The sequence below is a fragment of the Mesoplodon densirostris genome, chromosome 2, assembly GCF_025265405.1.
Source record: "Mesoplodon densirostris isolate mMesDen1 chromosome 2, mMesDen1 primary haplotype, whole genome shotgun sequence".
Taxonomy (NCBI): Eukaryota; Metazoa; Chordata; class Mammalia; order Artiodactyla; family Ziphiidae; genus Mesoplodon; species Mesoplodon densirostris.
In genome coordinates this window covers 159,670,872-159,685,629 of record NC_082662.1, presented here as the reverse complement: position 1 = coordinate 159,685,629, position 14,758 = coordinate 159,670,872, and the positions used below count along the sequence as shown (strand labels likewise).

The 14,758-nt window shown below is 47.9% G+C and overlaps 1 protein-coding gene across 2 annotated transcripts in view; it reads right to left on the bottom strand.

Moving 5' to 3' along the window:
- Positions 1 to 12,044, bottom strand: part of KIAA0040 (KIAA0040 ortholog) — a 32,724-nt gene extending 20,680 nt beyond the window's left edge. For both annotated transcript variants that reach the window (XM_060091219.1, XM_060091218.1), the window contains exon 1: positions 11,643 to 12,044. The gene's annotated coding sequence lies outside the window, so the exon portion shown is untranslated. The remainder of the gene's footprint in view (positions 1 to 11,642) is intronic.
- Positions 12,045 to 14,758: the final 2,714 nt, after the last annotated feature.

Here is a 14,758-nt window from a genome sequence, read left to right as displayed (position 1 = left end):
AACAGAGATGACAGCAGTGAGACCTGACTTCCAAAGATCCCTGGCCTCAGATGGATATGGGCCTTTGTCTCACAGGGTGCCATATTGAATATTATGATTCTATCACTTGAAAGTGAGGTTATCGCCACGTTTTTGGAAAGCCCTGATTGGCTGTGTTCCTAACATAGTTTGGTGTCATGAATTGATATCATTCCATTTGGTAATTTTCAGATGCCAAGCCGACTGACTAGAGTACGTGTATGTAGCATTCAGCGTCTCACTGTCTCACTGTTATTACTGCAAAAAGCTCTCCCTGTTTTTTTTCCAGAGGGAGGAACTGTTTGCTGGCTTTTTTCTTCCTTCCCTGAACCTGGGTTGTTGACACAATTGAGGCCAAGGAGGCCAGGAACCGCCCTCTCCCCTCGCTGCAGCACAGCAGCGCACAGTTCAATTCAGTGCATGTTAGTTGAGAACCTACTATGTGCACAAGAAACTTCTCTCTTTTCTAGGGCTCTCCCAGCTAATGCTGCCTAACAAGATGTAGAAACCTGCCAACTACCTGGGTAAGGGATTCCAAACTGAACTAAAGATGGAGACTGTGAAGTCAAGGAATTTATTTTTTGTTTGGGAAATGGATGAGCACAGGGGAACTATGAAGCATGACTAGTTAAGTGTCCCGGGGCAAATGCCAACAAATGGTTATGGGAGCAGCACAGAGGAAACTGTTAATTCCAATGAGGAATCTAGGCAAGGCTTCAAGGAGGGTGTGATTTGACTTGGCACCTGCAGGGAGAATGGAATGATTAAATGCAGTGAGGATGAGAACGAAGAGATTCCAGACTGCTCAAGAAAGCACAGCTAGCTCAGAGAAAGAATCCAATCAAGGTGGCCTAGGCACCGGGCCAAGATCTGGGGACTTTGAATCTCCCATTGTTACCATGGCAACAAGCAGCTCACGGCTGCTTGGCCCTCTCCCAGCCAGCTGCTCTAATCCATGGCATTCCAGTGGCCTGAGGAGAAGGGCTGCTACTGGGAGACCTTCTCTCCCTCCTCACCTTCTTACTTATTATGACTTGAATGTTCAGGGACAGGGCAGGGGGTAACTGATGATACGCTGGGCCAAGGACCTTCAGGGGATGTTTTTCATGTTTAACCATGAAAGCAGATTATTGTGTAAGAAAATTTGAGTGGATAGTGAGTTTTCTGCCTCCTTCCCTCTCAACTCCAAACACGCTTTATTCCTTTGTATGTTCTTAAACTTGGTGATAATCCTGAATTCAAATCTGGGGCCACAAGGGTAACCAAAGCCGGTTCCAGTTGGCACAAGTTCAAAGGGATTCTCTCTCTCTCTCTCTTATACACACACACACACACACACACACACACACACACACACTTAGCCTACCCATGTAATAATACTGGTAACATTTAGCCCAAGGTTGGTAGAAACCAAATGAGATTTTTGTGCAAGAAGGGCAAACCTAGACCACAGGTTGCAAGCTGGAAGCCCCTGAGGTAGATGTGACCAGTGAAGAGAGGTTGTTTGAACCACAGCTTCCAGCACAGCCGGTCCTGCCTGTATTCCCGCACCGCCTGTGTTACTCTTTCAGGCGGATCAGCTTGGGTCAAAGGTTGCCCCTCCTGCATTCACTAGCTGTCTGACCTTGGAAAGTCCCTTTACCCCTCTGTGCCTCAGTTTCCTCAACTATAAAAGAAGAATCAGAAGAGATTCTGTGTCATTGAATTGTTATGGAAATCAGATGAGTTAAATCATCTGTATCATGTCGTTTAAGCAGCACATGGCACAGAGTAAGTGTTCCATAAACGTTGGCTTTATCTGTCAGGCCTCGTGGGTGTTGAGCTTGTGAGCCCTGCTACGATCCAGCGGTGGGGAGTTCAGGGATGCAGAAGGGACCACAGTGATTGATGACTGCTGTGTGTAGCATGGCAGGACGCTTTGGTTATCTCAGGCAGAGCCAGTGAGGAATGCTCTGGCCTGTAGAACTGCAGCAGAGATTGACCTGTGTACTGTACTGCCCCCATCAGGCAGGGTAAGAGAAAGGAAAATTGAGTGGCCTGGGGCTTTTTCTGCAGTCATGGGTTACACAGAGATCATCATGGTGGAACATTTCTGTCCCTCTCTCCTATGTGACCTCCTTGACAATGGCTGAAAGATACTGTTGGATACTTGTGTTGTCTTACTATTGTATTCTTATGGTACAGATGCTGTTCATGTCTGCTTTCCCACTTGACTATAGACTGTTTGAGAGTTTTTTCCTCTAGGAATCCCCCATGCCTAGTTCATTGTGGGCACATAGTAGATGCTCAATAAATGCTTGTCCCTTTGATTAGTGAACTGACTGAATGGTTATGGGATGGAAAAGACCCAGAGTTGAGAGTGCCTTTGTGAGGCTGTATTTTACCTCCTGTGGGCCAGGGTGCCCACATTTTCATTCCTGGGAGACTGAGACCTCATATCTCCACAAGCTTTGCATTGGCCTCTGCAGGACCAGGTCACGGGTGCTATAACAGGGTAGGGTTACAGCAGTGGATGGGGACCAGGACTGGGGCCTGTGCAGAACAAGAAGGCCTTGCTTTCACAGTTGGGGTAAGAACCCAGAGCAGCAGCTTATGGCTTAGGTAAGTTGGTCAGAGCCTGGGGAGCCAGCTGAGCAGGGATGAAGCAGGTGTCAGGGATGCTGAGAGTCACACTGTGCAGAGCCTGGGTGGTGAGTGAAGAGAGGGTGGTACCAGCAAGCAGAGATCCCAGGACAGGCTCTAATCCCAGGGGGGGAGGCTGTTTCTTCCACCTCTAGATGAGGGGGCAGGACTACGGCTAAGGGCTGGCAGGTTCCTAGGCATAATAGGAAGTAGGCCCCTGCAGGTGGGATCTGTGCCTGTTTTTGTTTTTTAAATTCCCCACGGCCTCCGGTATAGTGTCTGGCACACACAAAGACATTTAAGAAATACGTATGAAAAAAATGCAGCCAGAGCCATGCTGGGACAGCTCCTGCCTTCTAAAGCAAGGCCAGCAGGGCTCCTAAGAGGTTTTGCAGTTCTCCTTTTGTAGAGAGGCGCTGAACGTGAACCAGTCTCACTGAAAACCCCTGAGAAAGAGGAGTGAGAATTATCCACTGGGGAGAGTCTAGACCTTTCTGTGAGGCTACTGATTCTTGTCCCTGCTGGTAAGGTGAATTGCCCCAGATACCAGATAGCCATGAGCTAGGAGTCTTGAAGTAACAACACAACCTTGAGATGAAATGGAGAACGTACAGTTTGGTAAAGTGGTTTAGCAGTTCATTCCACTTCTGCTTCAGGATCCCAGGCACCTCTGCAGACTCCTCCCCTGGGTGTGGGGAGATGTCTTCACAGCGCCCCCCGCCGTCTCCCCACCCTTCTTCCCCCTCTTCTCTTGTCTCTCATGTACACGAGCCTTCAGATGTAGAGAGAACAACAGAAGCCCTTCTAGTTTCCTTCCTCTCATGCCTGGGCCACCGTTTTTTTGAGAAAGTATATGAGTTGAGTTCCAGGCATTGGAGTTCCGTAACAGTGTGACAGGGGCTGGAAGTTCCATTGGCAGGAGCACACGTGTTTATTAACCTGTGTTTAATGAGCAGCTATTGTGTGCCAGACACTGGGCTCTGGGAATGATGAGGTGGTGTTGCCAAAGGGAGGATGGGGGACAGTCAAACCTTACCAAGGGGCACAAAGGCTCATTTATTTATAAATGAAATAACAACTTTGACTTAGATTTTGTCTCCTCTGGTAAGTCTGTCACCTAGAGCTGGGCTATGTGCACTTCCTCCCTGTTTTGACACCTATCATAACATTGATGACACTGTATTATAATTGCCTCTTTATCCATCCACCAAAGTAGACTGTAAGCTCCCAAGATATTGAACAGCTTCTGATTCATCATTGGTGGCAGTTGCAGAATTTCTTTGTAGGAGAGGCTTACAGATTATACTCTGGAGCCAGAGGAAGAGAACTTTGCTCTTGGTAGAAACCTAGTTTTCCTCTTCTATAAAATAGGTATCATAGTTGAACGGTCATGAGGGTTAAGTGAGAAGTATGTGACTTTCTTAATGCAGTGCCCGGCACACATAAGGTCCTCCATAAATGTTGCTGGTGTTATCTGTTGCTTACTACTCAGCTACACCAAGAAGGACTTATAGTTTACCCAAATATTATCTATCTCAAGTATCCAAATAACTCTTCATCTCTAGGACCACAAGAAGCCAGGTTTAATATCTTTCCTTAAAGCATAAGATTAAAGGCAACAAATAAGGGACCAGGCGTGGGAAAGCATGCCACTTAATATGCACTTTATCCTCAAGAAAGGAAGGTGAATTTATAAATATGTTGATTAAAATGTGGGAGAAGAGAAAACAGTTTGGTCGTTCCTCCAAAAGTTAAACATAGAGTTACCCTATTATCCAGCAATTCCACGGCTGGGTATCTACCCAAAACAATTGAAAATAGGTGCTCAAACAAATCCTTGTACCTGTGTGCTCACAGCAGCACTATCCACAATAGCTGAAAGGTAGAAACAACCCAAGTGTCTATCAACAGATGAACAGGTAAACAAATGGTGGTACATACACACGATGGAATATTATTCAGCCATGAAAAAGCACGAAGCACCAATAAATGCTAAAACATGAATGAACCTTGAAAACATTATGCTAAATGAAAGAAGCCAGACACAAAAGGGCATACATTGTATGGTTCCGTTTATAAGAAATATCAGAATAGATAAATCCATAAATGCAGATTGGTAGTTGCCGCGGGCTGGGAGGAGGGAGCAATAGGAGGTGACTGCTTAATGGGCATGGGGGTTTATTTTGCAAGGATGAAAGTATTTCAGAAGTAGATAGAGGTGGTGGCTCTACAGCATCATGAATGTACTAAATGCCACTGAATTTTTCACAGTAAAATGGTTAATTTTATGTAATGTGAATTTCACCCCAATAAAAAAAGTGGGAGGAGATAACACAAAATTTATTGAAAGCTGATTGATGGTTAAATGGAAAAGAATGGTGTAGTTTCCATTATTAATGATTTGAGAAGTATAACGTCACTGATTATCTTTTTAGTGTGTATTTATTCATTCACTCCAATACCAAATGTTGAATGACCACATACCTCAGTGGTTGAAGTATTCCTTATTGAAGGAATAATATTTTTTAAACCACTGAAGACTTATTCCTGGAAAATGTCAGTCAGGAGCATCAGAGCTTCTTCCCTGTGTGTCACATACTCTGTGACTGTATCCCTTCCTCTTGTCCCAGACAGGGAGGGGGAAATGCAGTATCTCTGTCTGGAAATGAGATATTCTTTCCACATCCAGCCATGGAAACCTGTGCCATCCACCCATCCATTGAAACACAGTAAAAACCAGCTCTTTCCTCAGAGGGGTCAATAATGTCTTCATGCAAAACTACAAAGAACACAATACTTGGGAATCAGCAAGTGTCCTAAGGCACCCGGCACATCATTGCTTTTTTTCCTGAACCGGAGAAGGCTTTGGGCCAAATATCCCACAGAGCAGGGTCTGAGTTTCTAATCTGGAAACCAGGAGAGCTCTGAGCAAGCAGGTCATGTCTGGGTGGTGTGCTGTGCCAATGTGCTCCCCTCTCCCAGGGGAGGTCTCATTATGGCATGGGGTGGGTCACCCACATAATGAGTCTGGAGGTTTTAATCTAGGCCATGGCCAGGTTGCACTGGCAACTGCTACTCAGCCGACTGCGGGCCTTGGGCAGGAGCAGGGGGATGTTTCAGGTCAGGAATGGAAGGCGGAGTGAGGGAGGGGAGGGCGGGAGCCATCAGTCACTTACAAGAAAGGAGTTTGACAGATGGGGTAGGTCTGCAGGGCTGGCCCCGAGAGTGGTGTGTTCTCTTCCAGCCTTGCCGCTTCTCCCTAGCATGATGTTGAGTAAACCACTGTGATGTGCTCGTGAAGCAACCTGGCGGGTGGCTGGGGGGCAGCAGTGGCTGTCATTTTTGTGGGCCCCAAATTCTTAACACCACTGTTCAGCAAATAGCTATGGAGAGCCTAGTGTGCACACGACAGGTTCATGGGGGCAAGAAAAGTTGGATGCCCATTTGTTTGCTCCCGGTCCCTGATCACTGGGAAGGTCACTTTGACCCCGGCGTTAGTTCCTGGGTGATTTCGGGCCTATGTGCCTGAGTGGCTCTCTGGCACGTCAGGCTACGGTGGGACTTTTACAGCAGAAGGGCTTTTGAAAGCCGGCACCTTGTCCCATTGGTGGAGCTGCATAGGAACCTAAGATTATAAACCTAGAAAGGACACAGCCTCAGGATCTTCCTTGGGTTGGGGTGGGAAAAGCAGGCTCTGGACTCGCATGCAGCTTTTCTCTTCTCTTATTTAAGGTGGCCGCGGTCACACCTCATTTAGGTTAAGACCCAGCATGTGCACCGTCTGCCATTCTGTTCCCATTAACAGCAAAGCTAATTGAACGTCCCAGTTTCCCCTGCCTCCTTCTCCGTCCCCAACCCCCAGCCTCCATACACATCTCTAAACCTGTGTACCCCCAGCTTTTCCTTCTCAGGACAATTTGAAGACTAAAAGAACTATAACATACAACTATCCTTATTGCTATTACATTTTTTCCCCCTTCTCTTCTGCCAGTTTTCTCAATGACTTGCCTGGAAAACAAAAAGAAATTGCTGATGGGCTTTACTTAAGCCTGTGCGGCTTGAAATTAGGATTGTATCTGAGGAGAATAAAAGTCTACTGAAAAACATCCTCACAGGAAGGAGTTATAGACAGCTAAGAGCAAGGGCAAGTCTGCAATGACTTACAAACACAATCTTCAATTTTGACCAAGAAACACAGCTATGATTTGGTTTTCCTTCATTTCTTAGCAACAAATTCCATGGAGCAGTTTGCTTACAGACGTGGGAGGAAGTCTCTTCCCAGGGCCAGGATTTGGTTCAGATACTGCCATAGCCCCTTGGGAGCTGCCCTAAGAAAGGAATCTTGTGTTTGTGTGAAGTTCGTTTTGGAACTCAGCTACCCTTGCCCAGTCTCCACTAAGGGGCCACTGACGTCCCCAGGTGGTGCTTTGTTCAGATGGCTCGGGCTGATGTGGGAGAAATGTCAGAAACCTGAGCTGGTCGATGGCCCTGGGGATTGCCCATCCAAAAATTTGCTGTAGATTTTCCTTTTGCTGCTTGGAGAGGGAAAGTCTGTCTGTCACGGTTTTATCTCTTACTGTGCCTGTGATGAGTCTCATGAGCTCCTGTGATTCGCTTAGAGCCTTTCTCATCAAATGGTCAGTTGAATATCATATTTGATGTGTAATGCTGACCCACCCACTGGTCTGGAAACAGTTTTCATGATAAGTTTCATGAAACACTAAACAGGCTTTAGTTCCTTAAGGCACCCAATGCTGTTTTCCTTCTTGAGGCATCTCTGGGAATTCTTGAGAACAGTTTAAGGATTGACATCGAGGAAACAGAAGGGATGGGTGTGGTATGGAGTTTTTTTTTTTTTTTTTTTTTTTTTTTTTTTTTTGCCGTACGCGGGCCTTTCACTGTTGCAGCCTCTCCCGTTGCAGAGCACAGGCTCCGGATGCGCAGGCTCAGCGGCCATGGCTCACGGGCCCAGCCGCTCCGTGGCATGTGGGATCTTCCCGGACCGGGACACGAACCCATGTCCCCTGCATCAGCAGGCGGACTCTCAACCACTCTGCCACCAGGGAGGCCCTGGAGATTGTTTTAAAGGAGGAGATCTGCCCACATCTCCTGAAGGTCTGCCCCCAGAGACCACTCGGGGAAGATTCAGCATTCAAGTAGAATCTTCTCGCTTTTCCTCTCTGCCAGCACTTGAGTGCCTGCGTGTGTCCCTGTGTGTGAGGCACAGAAGGTCCCGGTGATAGAAAGTCCAGAGAGTGTTTGCTATTGCTGAACTTGGATTCTGGTCCCTCCATTAACCAGCTGTTGACCCGGGCACACACTTCCCTCCCTGAACCTTGGTTTGCTCATCTGTGGAGTGAGGGGGGAGGGGCTGGCTCATCTCTAAAGTGTCTTTCCATCTGAAGTCTCTGAGTCTGTGGTTATTTCCTTTCTTCATTCAACAACCAGCTCCTACAGGGAGTATGTTTACTTGAAAGTTTGGATGTTGGCATAAAACTTGAGCTTCACTGGATTGGAATATGTCAGGCTTCTCTGGCTGGGAGAAGACACAGAGACATCTAAGCCATCAAAAGATGCTCAGATTCAGGGCCACTACTGGTTCAACTAGCACATTGGTGAGGATTAGGAAAAAGTGTCCCCTCTGGGTGGACTTGGCTGCAAAGGGGGTGGGTCTGTGGCTTAGCAAGTGGAACCCTGACTGCTTTCAGCCCCATGAGCTCCCAGGAGCCCTTGTGCACCGTGCAACCTGCATACGCTTTAGGAGAGCATTTACTTCTTTGGTCTCTGACCACGTTAGGTAAGGAGTAAAAAGAGAAGTGGCCAGAATAGATGCATGTCATTGCTCTGATGGAAGGAGACTTTTATAATTACTGCCTTAAAATATTTCATGCAGTTAAAAAGCTGCGAGTCTGGGCCTAAGACGCTGCCCAGATCCTGCACCTACACAGTCCATCTGATTTGGTAGCTTCAAGAGGAAAGACTAGTACTACTAATAAAAACCCCTTACATTTTTATAGAACCTTACAATTTATGTAGCACATTAAATGTACTTTCTTTTTCAATTTGATTCTGATTCTGACTATTGCCCTGGTCAGATATAATTATCTCCATTTTAAATATAAGGGAAATGAAGCTGAGAGATTCAAAGACTTGTTCAAGGGCAGCTAGTAAGTGGTCAAGACAAGAATTGAACCCATGTCTGTCTAGTTCCAAGTTCAAGGATTTTTTTCTTCCACACCAGGACACATAAGATCCTGATCTGGGCATTGGCAGCCAGACCTAAAGGACCACTCTATAGCGGTTTAGAATTAGTCTGAGAAAGTTGTCCTTCTTGTTTTAATGAAGGTAGGACTCTCCCACACAGGTGCCATGACTAGATTTGGGGTATGAGTTCTGGAGGTGTCTCTGCAGATTTTACAATTCAACTAAAGTATTCATTTCTCACATGGGAGAGTGATTCTTGGGGGTTTACTTGTTCGGTTAAATGCATCTGTACCACCTGTGTGCCATTTTAGGGTTCTCGCCAACATTTTAGGTATCACCGTGCAAGGCATCTGGGGAAAACCTTGGGAGTCTAGAGAGAGTCATCCGGAAGTCACTGTGTGGTATGAAAATAATACCTGTAGGCCATTACTGACAAATCCAAGACTCTTCAGGGTCAAGTGGTCTCACTGACAGTGTAATCAGGCCTCTTTAGCTTCCTTCGACACTGCTTTTCTGTACAGCATCTGAGATAGTTACGTTGGAGCAGCCTCCGCCTCTCCTCGGGCTCCAGACCTGTGTGCCCACTGCCTCCCATATATCTCCACCTGGACATCCCCTGAGTACATCCAACTTAAATGTGTCTAAAGTGTTCATCGTTTTCTTCAAAAATCTGCTTCCCAAGCCCACTCCTCCCCTAGTTCACGTGGTTTCCATTACAAGCATCACGGTGCATCTCCCCATCCCCAGCTCAACACCTTATAATCCTCTGTTCTGCTCATTCCTCCTTTGCCACGTTCACCTGGTCACCAGGTCCCTTTGACTCTACTTCCTAAACACCACTCAAGTCCATGCCCTTTTCTCAGTTCCCTCTGCCATTATCTTAGTTGAGGTCTTCCTTATCTCTGTTCCTCATCTCTCCCAGTCAGCCTCCATCTGGCCATCAGTTCTCTCTCCAAACACAAATCTGACCATACTGTTGCCCTGTTTAAAAAATGACTTCCCACTGCTACAGGAAAGAGCTCACCATTCTTTGTACAGTAGTGTAATCCCCGTCACTTGCAATTCCCCCAACCTGCCATTGATTTTGCAGATACTCTTTCCTCTGTCTGGAATACACTTTTCCTGGGAATGCCTAATCATTCTCAAAACCTGCTCATCCATCATTTCTGCAGATAATTCCTGAGGGATTTATTCACTCCCTCCTTTGGATTGTTTTAGTGTCCCATAGCTATTGCTATGATGATGTGTATTATTCTGAACTGTAGTTTGTTTCTCTGTCTCATTTACCAGATTTCATGTCCTCAAATGCAGAAACTGTATCATGATAATTGGACTCCAAGGCCCCGGCATACTGCCTGGCACACAGTGGGTACAGTAACTGTTGAATGAATGGATGGGATGGATGTACATCCCTGTTTGATGAAATCAGTGACTCTGCTTGTTGAGTGTTCATTATTCTCTTGGGGTTGGTCTTCAGGGAAGAGGACAGAAAAGATCCTTTCTTTATTCCACAGGCTAAATATTAACGAAGTTTGAAGGCTGGAGAAACATCTGTTTTGCAATACATTTCTTTCCTAAAATTGTATCTGGGGTGGGGATGGGGAGCAAGAACTTCAGATGAAATGAAAAACTTGATCAGATTTTTTAATACAGCTGCCTCCCCAGCCCAGCACAGGCGAAAGGTAGACACATCAGACCAGGAGGTTGATGGTGACATCCTTGCTGAATTCTCTAGGCGGAACTTGCAAACCATTTGTACAGAGGTTAGGAACAACCTAGCGTCAGTGCTGTCTTCCAGTCCTGTTCTGTATAACTCAAGGCTCTCCCGTTATCCAAGAGGACTTCAGAATGAGGGTCCCTTCAAATTAGCTGCAGGTTCTTATGAACTTCAGCCGAGTGAATGAAATGCAACAGCTTTGGAAGCAAAGTGCTTCTCAGATGCTCAAGTGTACCACCCTTCCTCATTCAACAGAATCTGTGGAGCAGTCCTGCCAGGCAGCTAGCATGTGGGCTGCCAGTGTTCTCTAAGAAATTAGGGCAGTGCCTGTCTGCTTCGGTTTCCCTTTCGGTTATAGGCAGGACTGGCGTTCCCACTAGCTAATGTCCATAGTTTAACTCTACTATAATGTATTCCTGTGAAACTCTTCAAAATACTAGGGAAACAGGTCTCATTGTGTCCTCCATTTTACCTTCATGGGTGGGGTGAGGGACTGGGTGTGGGAGTGTTGAGAGAGGTAAAGAAGTTAGCAAGCGGTCTGTGTCAAGGCACATCCCCCCAGAGGCTCGGGGAAGAGCAGACAGGTTCCCATTCCAGCCCTGGCTCCAGGCCGTGTTTTCGCGGTGGCCAGTTTCTTAGACCCCTTGAAACTTTGGCTTCACCTAGGATAATTTAGAAACCTCTGAGCCTGGGGTGATTTTTGGAGGGTCTCAGGTCTTGACTTTTTTGTTAGCAAACTGAATGTCCCTCTGTCCCTTTCAAGCCGCTCCTGCCGGCAGCTGTTGTCACCGGGAGTCGGAGAACTCCACCCCAAACCCCACTAGGAACCCATGTGGACTCAGCCCAGAAGCAGAAGTAAGGCTGCCAAGAATCCTCGCAAAGCGGGGGAACTCTGGAAGTGAAGTTGCGAAGGGGCAAGAGGCTGTTTGGAAACAATCCTTAAATTTCACTTATCTAGGGGGCTGGTCTCAATCTTCTAAAGAAAGGAGGGAGTGGGAAGCCCCCCTTGCAAACGGAGGACAGCTCAAAAAGTGTTTTAAAACACACACACACAACAACCACAAAAAATCTTGAGACTCACCCTTGAGTCCACTGGAGGGCTTCCTGCAGGCGTGGTCGCTCGGGGGTCCGCCGGGTGCTGCCCGTGCACCAGCGATCGGGCGCAGGGGCGAGGTGCTGGTGTCTCGTTGGAAGCCCCTGCGGGTCCCGCGCGGGCCAGGCCCAGGTGGAGGGTCAGCGGGGGCCGCCCCGCGCTGCGCGTACCTGCCTCCGGCTGCGAGAAAGGCGCCCTCTGTGTTCCCTGCCCTCCCGCTGGCCGACGCCTCGCATTTTTGAGGTTTCACTCCAACTCCGTCCTGCCCCTGATGTCAGAGGCTCGACTTCCTGAATCAGACTCGCTCCTTCTCCCGCTCCCTGGGCTCGGCCCAAACTCGCCACCCTGGGGCCCGCGGAGGACGGGTGCCCTTGGACTTGGGCGCACACGGCCCAGACTCGCCCTCCCTCCCACCCCGACTTCCCGCCAGTTACCCCCTCCCTGCCCCGCCCTTAAGTGTCGGTGCCCTGTCGGTCCGGAACACGCCTCCTGCAGGACACAGCCGCTCAGGAGCCTGCGGAACCAGTCCCAGTCGCTTTCACGGAGGCACCAAAGTTCGCAGGGATCTGAGACCTAATTCGGGGAAAAGTGGGCTTAAGTGAAAATAGCCCAGCCCTTCCTAATGGAGCAGCCTTCTTGGAAAGGGGGTGGGAGGTGTTGGAGAGGGAGGCCATGGGGCAGATTGGGTGAAGGCTCCAGTGCCTTATCTGGACAAAGGACGTGATGGGCTCCCCTGGTCAGCACGGTGTGTTTGGTGGGGTGCACGCAACACCTTGGAAAAGTCTCAGCACTGCTCACCAAAGGCCATAAGAAACAGTGTGCTCCAGCAGGAGCTGTCAGAAGCAGAGATGGAGGGGAAAAACGCCTTCACAAAGTTCTCAAAGGTGCTTCCCCTCTCATCCTTAGTTGCCCTCTATCCACTTTTAATTCAGAGCTGGTGGATCTGGAGTCCAGCACCTGGAAAGCTAGGAAATGAAAGAGCTGCACCAGCGTGGGATGGAGGACTCCAGACACAAAGCTTCTGATTACCCATGGCAGGGAGCTCAGTGTCTCCCAGGTACTGTGTGTGAGGGGGGAGGGTGGGTTGACAACAGAACCTGGCCCTGGAGTGTCTAGGGGCCTCCTCAGAGGTTCTTCCATGACATGGACCTGAGATGCTGCCCTCTTGACTATTTTTGCCAGGTCCCCAGGTGCCAGGTGCTGAGCCGTGTCTTGCCCACCAGCTCCTGTGCTTGAGCGCTGGTGTCCTTTGCCCTCTGCGTGTGGGTGTTAAAATGACTAGTGCAGCCAACTGTTTCGACTGAGGAATAAGAGATCTGTTTCTGTTAGCGATGGAGAAACCAAATGGCTCTGAGTTGAAAGACCAAAGAGAAAACCCAGCCCTCCAGTCAGAAATGCCAAAGATGATTAAGGAAAGAGAGAAAAGAAAGTTTTCCTCCAATGGAAGGAAATTAGATGAGACCTTCTTCCCAGAAACCCAGGTGGAGAAAACTTAGTCTGGATTTGAACAAGACGGGGAAGGTGGGTCCCAGAAGCAGGTGGGCTAACAGGTGGTCAGGTAGGGCCAGCAGAGATTGGAAGATTGGGCTGAGGAGATTGCTTAGAAGTGTCCAGATGAGGGGCTTCCCTTAGCAGATGTGCTAACCAAGATGGGAGACGCTCAATCTGTAACCACATTTTGAGCTTACAACTGTCTACCTACATAGAGTTTGTTGCTCTGACACTCTCAGAGTTTAAAGCCAGAGTCTAACAGAGCCCTGAGCAAGGGATGGGGTAGGGGCAGGGGGCAAAGTGAGGCCTTGAATGCTGGCCTGAGGATTCGGGAATGGAGCTTTCCTTTCATGCTAAGGATACTTGGCACTGTGCCAGGAGCTTTGCCCGTAACATATCATTCAGCCTTTCACAACACAGTTATGAGACATAGTATCATCCTCGTTTTACAGATGAGGAAACCGAGGTTCAGAGTAGCTAAGTAACTTCCTCCCAGTCACCTAACTCATAAATGGTGGAACCCAGATTTGAGTCTGTTTCCAACCCCTCAATCCATCCCTTTACTACTATATCATCAAGTAGAGGAGGAAGTCACCTTCTGTTAAGGAATTCCACATTTGAGCAAGGGTCATGTGCAGGCCTGGAATGAGGCCTACTGAGGAGGGGTTACAGAAGATGCTTTCCTGGAAATCTAGAGCAACATTACAGGTTGGCTCTGGCCAACATGACAAGTTTTAGGGTTGCTTTTAAGAGAGAACGGGGAGAAATTAAACAAGAGGGACTGAGGCAATTGATTTGAGCTTAGGGCTTGGTGGACATGCCTGTCAGTGGTGGAAAGAAAATCTCGGGCCTGTCCATAAGGTGGTATCTCTGTGATGTCTTAGTTAGTGAGGAAGGCCAACAGCTTCTGTGGCAGAGAAAGCAGTGGGCAAGATGGCGGATTCGCTTACATTGCTTTGCCAAGGCTGCCAAGTCTGTTGAGGGACTGGCATTACTAGGAAGATGCAATTATGGTAGAAGTCAAGGAGCGCGTGACTGGCCAGGATGTTCTCACTCTGGGCGGATGACGCATCCCTTACAAAAAAGCATGTTAGAGCACCCACCTACTAGTTTAGTCTCTTGGCAGGGAAATCCCAAGTCTGATGACCTCATGGATGGCCCCAGGCCACCATGGTGCTGTTACATTTTGCTTAATCCTCGTTATTTTTCATATTCTTAGTAAAGATATTTGAGAGTGATCAGGAGGTTAGTGGGCTCTAAATGGAGTGAAACAGAGCATTAACATCTAATTAAGAAAAAACAAGAAGCCCAAATAAGCAGATTTGTGAACTGAGACTGGAGATTTGAGTGACTTCCCCCTCCTAACTCTAGCACCTGCTAAGCTATGGTTTCATATCAATATATTGGGGACAAAAGGTGTCACTTGCCTCTCAGAGGGTTGTGAAAATCAAGGGGTATTTAGCATAGAACCTTAGCCTGCTGTGAAGGCCAGGACTGCCACACTAGCTTTTCTTTCTTGAAAGTGCCCTGTATCAGACAGGTTGATTTTCACTGTTGGCCTTGTGCTGCCTGAAGACACTGTCCCATCAGTTTGCAAACCCTCTGAGTCCAGA